We start from the raw sequence: 15,332 nt of genomic DNA on the forward strand, positions 1-15,332 counted from the left end.
TCATAATTGCATAATGGGGTTGAACATTATGAAACAGATGGAGTACTAATTTTTATTTTATTTTTTTGAAAAAGAAAGTAGACCATTTTAAATTTGTAATCTTCCATTTTTATATGCTAGAAAGTAGAAATCCTTACAGAACCTTCATGTATTGACCAATTTAGTTTCGTTAAAGGACCCCAACAATCTTTCAAGATGATGAAGCCGGAGGCTTGAGGTATTAACAAGCTGGTGTTTCAACGCAGTACCGTATCTTTCATGTGAAACAATAGTTGATTAAACTTACAACACTATGCTTTAGGCAAAATTCGAAGACATCCAAAGTGGATAACATACATTGTTTTCATCATACTTGCTCAAACATAATCCATACATCAAAAACATCTGCAATATCAGAACATTTCTGCTATACATTTTAATACAAAGGCAGGCTGATCTGAATTATTGTTTCAAATGATGTCTATAACGATCTTTGTCCCTAGCCGAGTAAGCATGGTAATCACGATCTCGATCTGCAACAAAACGGGGGTAAAAAATCACTATCAACTTTGACACATGAACCACATCCTCTGGAAGAAAAAAAAAAACAAAAAAAAACTGCTCACTCACGTTCCATATAAGTAGAATTTGAGGTAATACCTCGAGAAGAATGATGCCTTGATCTATCCGAATGACCTCCTGAATTGACAAAGAAGACGAACAGAATCAAGAAAGAAATATCAGGACCCAGCTAACAAAATGAAATAGTTAAAATTGATGATCACAAGCAACTGTTAAAGAATCAAGCTAGGAAAACACTGACCTAAATCCTTAGCTTTATCCCGGGATCGGTGACTTCTTTCTTTCACTATCTCCCGTTCAATATCATCTCGGTCTCTTTCCCTGTCAGAATCTCTTCCCCTCTCACGATCCCGGGACTTCTGTCTATCCCTGTTCCTGTCTCTTTCTCTATCCCTGTCCCTAATCCTGTCTTTCTCTCTATCCCTATCCCTATCTCTGTCCCTTTCTGACTCCCTGTTTCGTTCTGCACTAGATTCTGTTCTGAGTTCAGGCTTCGACTTGACCATGACGTCCTCTCTTCCTTCACCATCATTTTCCGTGTCCTTGGACTCGTCATCACTTCTCTTAGAATCTTGTATCTTGTCAAGTGCCTGTTTTACAAGTGCATCTCTGGATCCCCAGTATCAACACTAGCTGCAGCACCTGAAGCCGTCTTTGTCACACCAGTATCAGCACTAGCCACTGGTGTATTCAGGGAACCTTCCTGGAATAAAGCGGAAACTATCAGAAAAGACACGGCAACTTAAACTAGGCATAACTATAGTATAGCAATTAAAGTTAACAAAAATGAATGAGTGCTAGACGCAGTCTAATAAACATTGCTAGACCTAATAGTAGGGCCAGTGTGCTAAAATGACAGACGGGTGATGCTTACTTTGGGCACTGCAGTATTCTGTGAATCCCAAGACTTGTTGGATGATGTGAAGGAAACTGACTCCTTACAGACAGGTATATACTTGGCCTTTGGACGACTATACAGATGAGCTAGAACTCTACAGACTTCATCTATACCAGATTTATCTGCATCGAAGACCTTCCACCATGGTGGATTCTCAGGAAGGGGAACTCCAAACCTTCTCGCAGCAGCATACACAACTCCACAAGCGACCACCTCACTTTTAAATCGAACACATAGAGTAGTCCGCAAACTGAGATAAAACACAAATGCAGAGTTAAGCAATGATATATAAAGCGAAGAACTCAGCTATTACAAAGACTACCTAGTCAAACATATATACTTTTTAGTACACACATTATTTGATTAATATAGTCTCTAAGACAAGTCTAAGCCCTCATAGTGGCCCTTAGTCACAAAAGAAAAAAAAATAGAGATATCATAAAATGCTGCAGACTGCGGAAGACAGATAGACAGACAAGGAGAGAGTCTGGTCAACCTCGTGAACATAGTCTAACTACAATAGCTAGTGGCAGTAGGAGACTAGATGGAAATAGAACTAACGGCATATTGTGGCAGAAAGCCAGTAACGTACAAATACTCGCAATGGTGATTTTGTATTTGTAGATATATGATGCCTTAAGCATGCGGTAGTAATCAATTTAAATATTTCCATTGGTTAATATTTGATGAATTAAAATTTTAACATGCCGGCCTATTAAAGCTCCATTCATGCCAAAGAATTTAGCAATCACCAACAGTCCTCAACGGTTCATTACACCATTACCTTATGACTCAACTACAATACTACAAATAAGATAGAATATGCCAGCATTAAACATCCTGGATTCTTATGCATAATCTGACATGATCTGGTCCATTAATTTATTTAAGATAACAATTTTAAATAATATCACTCAGTGCAGAACTGTAGGGAAAGGGGCTTAAAGGCTTCTCTGGTACAAGGGATTAATAATAATATCAATTACATGGGGCAAATTTTCCAGCTATAAGTGCAGGAATCATTTACACTCTACTCACTTGCATTTATTTTCCTAAGGCACGCTATGGAAAGTTCTAGTGTATGACAAGGCAAAAGGCGCAGTAAAAAGGGTCGTAGAACCTAGCCAAAATCTGTAGGAGTTAAGAGGCAAGGCACATCATCAAAGTAAGACACTACTCTTAAAAAACATAACAAGTATTAACTGCGTAAAACAGATTGCAAACATGAATTTAAAGCATCCAGTCTTTCAATTAGAGTCTTAGCTTCGCCTTGCCTAAGCTTTTGTAAGCGTTTGGGCAACAGCAACTAGGCACATTATAGGCATGCCTGATTAAATGGACAGTCCTACAGATGTAAATGAGGTGAGTAATGTGGTTGAAATTATACAGCTTAAGTTTCACTAAGCATCATAAATTTCATCAAAATTCTTATTCCCATTCATCATTCATTCCATGTTGCCAAAGAAAAACACTTAAGCAAGTTAAAATAGTCAAGCCCAGTCCGGCATAGACAAGACTTCATACCCTGCAATTTCCTCTATTCAACGAGCGTACGTTCAAGCCAAGGCCCATTTCCTTTATCTATATTATTTTCCTGTCCTTCAAACCAGTTGGCAGAAATTGAGTTCCAGGTTAAGGGAAGATTCATTCTAAAGGTAGGAAATGGTTAGTATTGGGCATTTGGGACAACTGTCCTCTTAATCCCTAAATCAAGGGAAAAATTGTTAGTTATACCAGAGAATTGTTAGTTATACCGGAGTATACTTTATACCACAATTGGATGATGTGGCCAAAAAACCTTACCCTGAAAAAAAAAAAAAAAAAAAAAAAAAAAAAAAAAAAAAGAACTTAGAGTTTTGAACTCTTACGGACCCCTTCAGAAATCAATCAAGGATTGCCATTGATAGTTGTCACTACGCTGAGTTCTGCAATCATAGTAGCAGGTTCTTTTGCCTCTAAGACTCCTAGGAAGCAAAGTATAGTGGCGTGCATAGGATTGTGAGGCAACTAGCAATAACTTCTATCCCTCCAGTTAGACCATCTGTCTTTCCCAATCAGCTAACATTTCCTGCCCTACTTCCAAAAAATCTGCCAGGCACTTGGCCTTGATTTTAACATGAAACACCGCAATAATCACTGTTACTCATCTAGACAGATGACCAGAGAACTGTCTTTAATCGCATTACAGAACATAGACAAACAAGGCAACAAATTATTTTCAGTCTCAAGACAGCTTGAGGGTGTTACTATAGAGTGAGAGCATGAAGAAGTGATATTCCTAAACCCGTACTGGGTCATAGTGCCATACTATTTGACATATTAGAGTTTGTTAAGATTGATTTTTTTTATTATTCACTAGTTCACAGAGAGGGATGTCGTAGGCCATAGGATATAGCTAAGTATGATATAAAAAGGATCATTCAGTTGGTTGGGCAAGAGGATGTGTTTTTAATGTGCTTGTGATCTAGCCAAAAAAAAAAAAAAAAAAAAAAAAAAAAAAAAAAAAAAAAAGCCATTTGAAGAAAGAAAAACAACAAAAAAGTTCCCTCTCGCCGTGTATATATGTACTATTGTAGTTTCACACTTTCACTAGTTTGATGCGAAGACTGAAGAAAAGAGGCAACAGTACTCCGAGAGTAGGAAAATAAAATAATTTTAAAAGGCAGATAATTTAATCAAATTTTAAATTTTACAGTGCATAGAGGAGTGAGCAGAATTTAGTCAAGATTATTGCTGTATTGCATAATTGTGTACACAGCTATACAGTTTTTTCAGCTGCTGATATTTTTAACTTCTCCTATTGGCTCTCTACTTCCCTTGTTGCCTTATAGTAGAGTAGAAACAATGAAAATATAAGATAATAAATTGTTATGAGATTTTGAAATACTTGGGTGATTTTATTTGGTAAAAATACTATAATAGTTCTAACTGTTCATATGTTTTGCTATACACCGGGTATTGTGTTTCTCCATTTCCTAGTCTCCATGTTTTTGTATACTGTTACTATTATCCTACACCCGGTGTAATTTAATACCTTCTCACAATTTCTTTTCTGCATGGACATGTGCAAAGCAAGTGGAAAGGAGTTCTGGGTGTAGGATAGACAATTAGATACCCTGCAATATGTCATACAGACTAGGTAACTATAGACGGAAACCCCAACAAAAACTCTACGGCACTTGATACGGACTAGGAATTCTCCTAATTGAATGGCATATCATTACAATGCCAAAACCAGCAAAGAGGCATAGCACTCTCCCAAATTGAACGAATAAACAATAATACGAATGATTGCAAGAGATTAGGAGCTGCCTGGGAATCCTGACCTTTAATTTCTTCTGACGTTAAAAAATGAACTATGAATCAATGTATACCTTCGACATGAATGCATAAAACTTCAAGAAGATTATGATTTTAGGATAGAATTCAAGCATTCAAGGCAAGTTAAAATAAACACAAGTTCACACACTCTAGTCAAAACATAAAGATCCAATAGGTGGCATCACAATTCAACAAAAAACCATTATATTTACAGAGAAAAGAAAGATATATGATATTAATTGATGTGAGAGATACCTATCATTTGCTAGATTCCAAGCATCTTGCCTTAACTCTGAAGGTTCTTTAAGTTCAAGGACAGCTAGGTAGTTTGATATGAATTTGTGCGGGTGCTCGACATGACAAATGAAACCCATTTCTTTCAGGAGGTGTCTTTCTGTTCTTATCAAATCCATCTTCAACTCCGAATATTTCTGTTACATTATGGTGTGTACAAAGTTTCAAACTTAAAAAGACAAGGACACTAATTTTCCTTTTAAGGGATAGATATACAAGTTAATTGGATAGACAAACATACAGCAATATCCTTAGTAACTAATATGTCAAATTGATAAGCAACAAGAAATGAGAGAAATATATGACTAGATACGTACTTTAGAATAAAGATCCAAATGTTCGACAGGTAAATTTTCCCTTCGACATTCCATTCGATGGAAGACAATGAGAACTTGTCTGGCTTTCCTTGGACTCTCCTCGAGTTTTGATGCCAGCCAAACACAACTGGCAGCTACTCTCTGAAAATCAGTTAAATTAAGATTCAGCAGCAGAATCAGTGCAGAAAGAACAGTAAGGGAATCACAGAATTTCATGTCCAATCCAAATAAAGCAACAGAAGCAGAATATTAACCTTAACATTAAATCGGGCAAATGACTTTTTGCAGTAAAATCGATGGAACAGAACCTGGCCAGTTGCCATAACGGCTTGAGGTCTAAGATTTCACAATTAAGGACAACATAATCCATAGTTTATTATCAATGGCATAAGGCTATGGAGCACAAGCACTTCATATCACCTCAAGCTACAAAGGGTATTAGTACTTCTACACTTCATATTGGACCAAAATCATGGAATATATACAAACAAACAAACAAACAAAATTACGAGTCCACACTAGGACACTTACCCATGTTCAACAAGAGTACCTGAGTATGAGTAACACTAAAATACATGGAGAAAGCCACAGCAGAAATAAACTAGCACAAGATTGAAACAACATGAAGGATACAATCTAAGAAGGATGCCGCTCTCTTGAATCAAATCACAGCCATAAATCCGGAGAGTAGTTTCGGTTTCCTCATCAATGGCATCTTTCCTTGAAGGCGAATTAGTTAGCTGCTCTTCCGTCAAGTAAAAGGTGTCAATTGCCGTGTAAATCATCTTCCACCAATGCCCAACAAAGCTGTAACAAAGGTAATTGTTGATTATATTCAACTCAAATACACAGCCTATTGTGACAAGCCAAACTAACCGATATCTCATAGTAGTATAAATAAACTAACTAGTACATTCAACACATGCTGCCAACAGGCCCCCATCCCTGAGCCAGGGCAATAGGCGTAAGGAGAAAAGACTAATGTTCATTGTTTTCCATCCTAGCAGAAAAGGGTTATATATAGAATTCTGCAGAATTAAGCTGAATGATCGAAGTGGTTCAATGATAAACATCAAACTTATTAAAAATGAAGAGGGTATTCAATATTCGGGGAGCAGGCCCGTCCCTGAGGCAGGGCAGGAGGAAAAGAGCTCTGATTTCATACTTAAATCCTAACATTAAAGTGTTGTACAATACATTAGCAACCAAATTTGATTCATAATTATAGGGATATTTGATTCAATTATCGATTTCATAATTTCAGAGATATTTGATATGATGATAACAAATACAAACAACTTACCTCAGAAGTTGCTTCAATGGGGGATACAAAAACTAGATTCAACAGAGAGCGCCAACTGCGCTTCAATGGAGAACGTTGAGTACTTGAGTGCGCTTCAATGGATATCTCACTAATCTGAGATCTGAGAGAGAGAGCAATTCTATGGATCCCTTATGGGTTGAGTCTCTATAGGATCGACCTAGCGCAGACCTTGGTTTAGAGTAAATCTTTTTTTAAAATAGGAAATTTTGATTTTTGCTACCTATCAAATACATCAAATTGAATTTTGCTACTTATCAACACTTTTATTTTATTTTGCTACCTAACATATGGCTTTTTTTTAAATTTTGCTACCACTGAACGGAATCCGTTAAGTGGGTCCATAACGACACATGTCGTGTTATTATTGGCCAAAAAAAAAGAAAAAAAAAAAAACCCCTAAACTACCCAGCCACCACCCCCTTCCCCCCAACTCACCGCACCCCTCCCCGAAACCACCACCCGCGTCGCACCACCAGCCCCAACCTACCTGAACCCTCCCACTCCCTTTCCCGCAACCGCGTCGCCCCCAAAAACCACCAAAACTAAAACCCTAGATCCCACCACGACCACGAATCTGGCCACAAATGGCCGAAATCGGCCGGTTTTGGGGCTCAGTGGCCTTAACCGGCCGATTTCGGCCTTTTAAGGCCAAATTCTTAGCCGTTTTTGGGGACGAGGGTTTTGGATTTTGGGTTTTTGGGGGCGACGCGGTTGCGAGAAAGGGAGGGGGAGGGTTCAGGTGGGTTGGGGCTGGTGGTGCGACGCGGGTGGTGTTTCGGGGAGGGGTGCGGTGAGTTGGGGGGAAGGGGGTGGTGGCTGGGTAGTTTAGGTTTTTCTTTTTTTTTATTTTTTTTATTTTTTTGGCCAATAATAACACGACACGTGTCGTTATGGACCCACTTAACGGATTCCGTTCAGTGGTAGCAAAATTTAAAAAAAGGGCATATGTTAGGTAGCAAAATAAAATAAAAGTTTTGATAGGTAGCAAAATTCAATTTGATGTGTTTGATAGGTAGCAAAAATCAAAATTTCCTAAAAAATATGGAATATGAACCAAATAATATGGTAGCTAACGCGCGCGATGCGCGTGCCATATCTAGTCATATTCGAAATCTCTTTCTGTTTAACCTTACATAACAAATCATAATGAAATAAAATATATAAATATATATTTAGGGGTATCAATATCCACACATTAATCTTAAGAGTTAAAAATGAAGAGGTAATAATCATAATGAGGGTAAATAAGTAAATAAACATTTTTAATGGTATAATTGTCCAAACACTATTCATTAAAAAAAACTTGTACATATTAATGAGGGTATGTATGTAAATACACATTTTGAATGGTATAACAGACATAACATTATTCATAAGAATAATCTTGTACTTTTTATAAGGTAGTGATTATCATCACACACCAAAACTTGTATAATTTGTCTTAATTTTTTATTTTTTTTAAAAAAAATAATTGTATAAATTGTTTGTAAGTTTTTTTTGTTTTTTTTTTGTTTTTTGTTTTTTTTTTAAATTTGAAAACGACTAAAATTACATAAATTAAATTGAGTTTACAACAAACGAAAGGAAAGTATGGTAACATAAGTCAATCACAATTTATCATGTGTTTAGGATGAGTTTTCCTCGAAGAAATGTGGTTAGGATGACTGTTTTGTCATGGCCATTATGGCAAACTAATAGTGTCGTGTGAAGTGTGAACTATGCAATTGTATAGGTAGTGTTAACTTTGCGGTTTTAACATCAATTGACGAGCACCTACATTTTATTATAAATGCAGTTTCAGACTAGCAAGTGTAGAATTTACTTAGTTAATTGTATGAGTTGGTTAGTGTTCTGTGTAAAACAGAAATTTTTAGTGAATAACTTTGGAAGTGACAGCTTTAATATCCTATATAATCAGATGATATTACCCCTCGCTTTACAGCAAACCATGAAACACTAGTAAAATTAGAAGAAGAAAAAATTCTAGAATATCCTATATAATAAGATGATAGGAACTAGGGTCATACAAACGCTTCCTCATTGCCTCAATCACCACCATATTATCACTCTTGATCTCAATGCAACTCATACCCTTGTGTCTTGCAATCTTCATGTCCTAAAATACCGCTTTCACCTTTGCAAACTTAGTCTCTCATTATTCACTCCACTACAACGTAGCTCCCCAAAGCACCACCCCCTCACTATACCCGCAAACTGCACCCAGCCCCATCTCCCCCAAAACTCAGCATCAATAATAATTTTAACCACATCAGATGCCGAAGGAGACCCGCCCACAAAGACACTCTTTACACCCATCAATTCCCCTTGTTATTCAACTTTCCCACCTCACGCCCCTTCGTATTAATTTTGAAAGCATAGGCAGCAATTTAATTGTTCAACATTTGGATTTTCACCCTCAATCATTCATTTGTTCCTTGCGCCCCACATAGCCCAACACATGGTAATTAAATTCACTATTTCCTATCCAAAATTACCAAAACAGTGCTCCCACCAGTCACTCATACTACAAAGAGAGTGAGACAAAACACAGAATAATTGCACTTACTCCAAATTGTTTGGGCTAAACTGCAATCTTGACGCATGTATGACAAATTCTTCTTCTCTTTAGCAAACACCACAAGCTAGTAGCCAGGGCACAAACTAGCTACAAAAGAAATTAGCTTTATAATTTTATGTAGTCTAAAAAAGCTAATTTGCTAATTAGCTTACTATTGGAGTTGCTCTAATACTACATCAATTTCTTTAATTGGATACATTTTAACTTTACATCCTAGTGTCCCAACCAGTCTAGCGAACACCCACCCAAGTCTTAACTCTAACTCTCGAACCCCACTTATGTGGCGAACTCCCAACCAAAGCCTAACCCTTACTCTCATACCACACTTATGCGGCGAACTCTCACCTAGCCCCAACCTAGCTGATTCATCGAACCCACACAACTCTCACCCACCCTAGTCGGCACGAATCTATGATCACCTAGCCCTCTACACCAAACCCGACACCCTAGTCTTTTAAAAATTTATTTATTATAATTAAAATTAAAATTAAAATTAATTTTTTGTATAAGTTAATATTAAGCTATATTTTATTTTTTAATTAAGATAATTCTTATTTAAATGAGAGTTCATCATAGTATAAGTCAAATGATGACTTGTTTGACTGATCACAAGTAAAATCTAGTACTTAAAATATTTTATGGAATATAGACATCAATATTACTTATTTTTTAATTTATTAACGTTGAATTAATATTAGAAGATCACCTAAAGTTTGACTAATTGTGGTTATTTTTTTAATTATTTTACTGTATTATGTTAGACTTTCCATTTACTTATCATATGTATATGCATTTCTATTTTACATTAATATTTTCCATATGAAAATGACAAAAAAGGCAAAAAAAACAAAATGGTGCATCATCAAACCAAGAACGATTTTTTTTAGTATGCAGTATCATTAAATATATAGTTATTGTAATATATACTTATGGATTATTGATTAGTTATTATTCATTGATGATTACTAGTTATTTATTTAAGTAAACAGAAATTTCACTAAATGCCCCTGAGTAATTTTTTTTTCACCAAATACCCATCAAAACTTTTAAATTCACAAAATACTCTCGAGTTTAAGAAAAATTTCACCAAATGCCCTTAATGACTAACGGCGATTAACACTGTTAGTCATTAATGACTAATATGCCACGTGGCAGCCTCTAATTGGTTATTGTAATATTAGTTAATTAATTATTAAAAAAAACTTTACAAATAAAAAATAAATTAAAAAAAAAATACCCCACCACCCAAGACCCACCCCACCCCAAACGCCCTACCACCAACCCAGCCCTTGCCAGACGGCGTCGGCGGCGCTCGCCAGGTGCTAGCGACGGCATCCCCTACCCACAAACCCAACCCCCTCTCCCTCCGTTTCCCCTCCCCTTAAACCCCTCCCCATCCATCCAAAAACCCCCCTCCTTCGCGGCCGGCGTCCAAACCCCCTCCCCGGCGCCGGCGAACCTTTTTCGCCCCACCCCCCGCCATCCCCACCCTCTTTCCCCCCTTAACCACCAACAAAAAAATCGAAAAATCCCCAAATCCAAAACCCTAGATTTCGATTTGGGATTTTTTTCGATTAAGGGGTTTAAGGGGTTTTTTGGTGGTGGTTTAAGGTGGAAATGGGGTGGGGATGGCAGGGGGTGGAGCGAAAAAGATTTGTCGGCGCCGGGGAGGGGGTTTGGACGCCGGCCGCGAAGGAGGGGGGTTTTTCGAGGGATAGGGAGGGGTATTAGGGGAGGATTTCGAGTGTCATGGGGTAAAGGGGTAGGGGAGGGGGTGTCGAGGGTGGGAGAGCTGGCCTCGCCGGCAGATAGGGACCACCGGTGTCGGTTCCGGCTAGGGGTAGGAGGACCACCGACGCCGGCGCCCGCTGGCATTGGGTTGGTTTGGTAGGGGAGGGGTGGCTGGGGGTAGGTTTAATTTTTTTTATATGAATTAACTAATTAATTAAATTAATTGATTAATTAATTAAAAGAGAACCAATTGCAGCATCCCACGTGGCAAAATTAACCTTAATGACTAACGAAATTAACCGCCGTTAGTCATTAAGGACATTTGGTGACATTTTTGTGAAACTCAAGTGTATACGGTGAATTTGAAAATTTGCATGGGTATATGGTGAATACAAAAATAACTCAGGGGTATTTGGTGAAATTTTCAAAAAAATTATAAAAATATAATATTTAATTATAATATAAATCACAAAACAAGATAAAAAAAAAAAGTTGAATTGAAAATGTCCAAATAATGCAATTAAATAAAGAGAGAAAATATTCAACAAATTATATAAAATTATTTACGAATTAACAAATTACATAAGTATTTAATAATTATAAAAACAAATGATTATTTAATAATCATTTTGCCCTAGGCCTCCAAATTGTTAAAATCAGCTCTGTCGGGGAGCTAAACGTTCGAGACAAGCCCGAATAAGGGAAGGCTCAGCTCAAGCTCAAAGCTTGATGAGCCTCAAAACCCAAGCTCGACTCAAGCAGGCTCTAATTGCCTCAAAAGCTCAGTTTGTGGACTCAATTAGGCTCGATAGTCGATTAATGCAACACACTGGCAACCAAATTTGACTCAAATATCAAATTAGGGTCGAAAAATTCACATAAATTTCTTCTCAATTAAGAATATATAAACAAATTGCACATAAATCCTCTCGTTATAATCGTTCATAAATTCTGTAATGATAAGCAATAGTTCAATCACCTACCCTAGAAAAACCCAAAATTAAACAATAAAATTAATGTTAATTTGAAACTAAACCCTAGATTGTGAAATTGAGATTCAATGATTTAGAAAAAGTATCACTTACCTCAAAAGCTGCTTCAATTAAGGAGAGAAAGTTAATAAGCCGCTTCAATGGAGAAAGCTTCAATGGAGAATTCTAATGTAAACTTCAATGGAGGAGAGAGAATGGGTGCAGCGTAAAAAACTCCAAAAAGGGAAAAATGTAAACATACGATTATACCAACTTACGAAGTACTCGTATAATCGTATTCCCTTAGAGATAAGCTAAAATACGGTCCTTAAGCTATACCATTAGTTGCACATTTGGTCCCTCATCATTGAAATGAGGCAAATTAGTCCCTCTGCCACCCTTGGCTCACCGATTCTGGTGGAGGAAAATCTGAGTCAGCAAAGTTGAGGGATGTTTACTGCCAACTAAGCTAAATTTTAGGGACTTCTCTCGTTGAGTCAGCATTAGTTTAGGGGTTGCACTTCTTTTTGCCAAAAGATTAAGGAGCTGCATGCTTACATGAATATTTTCAGTTGAAAAAAATTGGTAGTTTGAAGATTAGAGGCTCTGCATTTAATTCTAAAGGATTGTTACAGCAAAAAATAACCAAATTCCAAAATAGTTACAAAAAACTAGCCGTTACACACAAATGTGGCTATATATATTGATTTTGGTAGCCATTAAAACCATCAGACTATTAAGCAAAAATTCTTCCAAAAGAAAAAAAAAAATTGCTGCAGTGAAGAAGAAAGCTTCTGCCAAGGAATCTGCTCTGCTATAAAATTAGTAATTAAGGTATTTAGGAGTTGATCAAAATTAGAAGATTTAAGCAATATTAGTATGTTTATTGATGACAGGCAATGTCTAGATGTAGCAATGGATCAAATGGAAGTGGTTAAAGGTGTCATTGTGGACTAATAGTGTCAAAGACAAGGTCATGGACCAAAGATAACCGAGGAAGAAGGTCACTAAACTTTACCACTTCATTAATTAAATAATGCCAACTCATACCAAGGTCCTTAAACTTTGATTAATTTTTTTTTCGATCTTTTGTCACATGGGCACTGTAGTCCCTAAACTATGATGACTCCATGTAAGAGTGGCAGAGGGACTAATTTGCTTCATTAAAAAGATGAGGGACCAAAATGCTACAAATACAATAGTTGAGGGACCGTATTTATGCTTAACTATATTCCCTTACAACAAAATACCAAGTACGGAGTACAAGTTACTCCATATTATACGAAGGACTTGGAATACTGTTAAATTGCATAAAACCTCAAAAGCTTGATTCTCATTGGTAGCTCTAATGGCCAATATATTACACTACGTACAAGATTACCTGCATAGGATAGAATTAGAAACTAATCAAATATATCCCAAAAGATATTCTAGCCAAAAATATGGTTACCACATATAATCTAATATTTCCTAAATATCTCCAATACCCCTCCCCCCCCCTCAAGTTGGAGCATGGGGATCAAAAATGCCCAACTTGTATGCCCAACTTGGAAAGAAGAGTAACAAATTGTGTCTTGCCAAGCGCCTTAGTAAAAATATCTGCCAATTGTTCTTTAGTGGAAACATAGGATGGAGCAATTAAGCCCTCTGTAATAGCATCACGAACAATGTGACGGTCAATCTCAATATGCTTCGTACATTCATGAAATACTGAATTTCTAACAATATGTAGAGTAGATTGCTATCACTGAACAACTTGATCGCCTTAGGGTGTTGAATACCCATACTCAAAAGTAAGGCTTTTAACCACTTCAACTCATTTGTAGTCATTGCCATGAATCGATACTAAGAAGAGGTAGAAACTATAGGTTGTTTCTTAGTCTTCCAAGAAATAGGGGATTTATCAAAAAACACAAGCCAACCTTTCAACGAACGACGAGTACGTAAGAGGACATGTCGCCCAATCTGAATTACACCAACCCTCCAAAGTCAGGTCACTATCTGCACTCAACAAAATACCCTGTCCCGTGGTACCCTTTAAATAACGAACCACCTTGAGAGTTGCTTCCCAGTGCTCAATCCGAGGTTCGTGCATAAACTGTGAAAGAATATGAATCAAATATGCCAAATCTGGCCTAGCCACCGTGAGATAAATCAACTGCCATACAAGACTTCGATAAGACTCAGGGTTTGCAAGCAACTCACCACTAGCAAGGCTAAGTTTGTGGTTTTGTTCAATTGGAAAACCACTTGGCTTTGCTCCTAATAAACCTGCTTCAGAAATAATATCCAAGGTGTATTTTCGTTAGCACAAAAACAAACCTGATTTACTACGAGCAACTTCGATGCCCAAAAAATATTTCAAAGGACCAAGATCCTTCATTTTAAAACAGTCACAAAGATAAGCCTTGAACACAGTCAACGCAGCGGAATCATTACCAGAAATAATAAGATCATCAATATAAACTAAGACATTAATCTGAACATTGCCTTTAGTATATGTGAAAAGAGAATAATTAGGGTAAGACTGAAGAAAACCATACCCTTTCAGAGCCGTGGTTAGTTTTTCAAACCAACACCTCAGAGCCTATTTCAACCCATACAAAGAGTTTCTCAAACGACACACCAAGCTCGGATCTGAGCTCTTAAAATCGGGAGGTAGTTTCATGTATACCTCCTCTTCTAGATCTTTATGAAGAAATGCATTATGAACATCCATTTGTTGAATTTCCCAATTCTTAGAAGTTGCAATAGCAAGGAAAGTGCGAACTGTAGTCATTTTTGCCACTGGAGCAAAAGTCTCACCATAATCAATGCCCTCTTGTTGATGATTACCGAAGACAACCAAACGAGACTTAAGACATTCAATATCACTGTTAGACATAAATTTTGTCTTGTACACCCATTGGCTACCTAAAGCTTTCTTCCCAGGAGGAAGATGCTCTAATGTCCAAGTCCCATTATCTTCCAAGGCTTGTATCTTCTCTTTCATAGAACGTCGCCAACCTTCTGATTTAATGACCTCTTTAAAAGATTTTGGTTCCTTTTCCTAAACCACCACTGTAAGAAATTTTCGATAGTTTACAGAAAACATGTCACAATTTATATAGTGTGCTAAAGAGTAAGGCGTACCTGAAGGAGTGTTGGATGACGGAGAGGACTGAGACGGATTATTAGCAAAAACGGAGTAAGTCACATAGTCATGTAACTCACCGAGGGAAATTTCTTACGGTGGCCTTTACCCAAGGCCTCAAACTCAATGTCGGGGTGCTCTTCATGTTGCTACCGCTTCAAGGCAGGCCCCTACGCACCCCCCTGCAGTCTATGGCAAGCTGTC

General features: G+C 37.2%; 1 pseudogene; it reads right to left on the reverse strand.

Moving 5' to 3' along the window:
- Nucleotides 1–85: 85 nt before the first annotated feature.
- On the reverse strand, nt 86–6,885 carry LOC110708554 (annotated as a pseudogene).
- Nucleotides 6,886–15,332: the final 8,447 nt, after the last annotated feature.

The sequence above is a fragment of the Chenopodium quinoa genome, unplaced genomic scaffold (genome assembly GCF_001683475.1).
Source record: "Chenopodium quinoa cultivar QQ74 unplaced genomic scaffold, ASM168347v1, whole genome shotgun sequence".
NCBI lineage: Eukaryota > Viridiplantae > Streptophyta > Magnoliopsida > Caryophyllales > Amaranthaceae > Chenopodium > Chenopodium quinoa.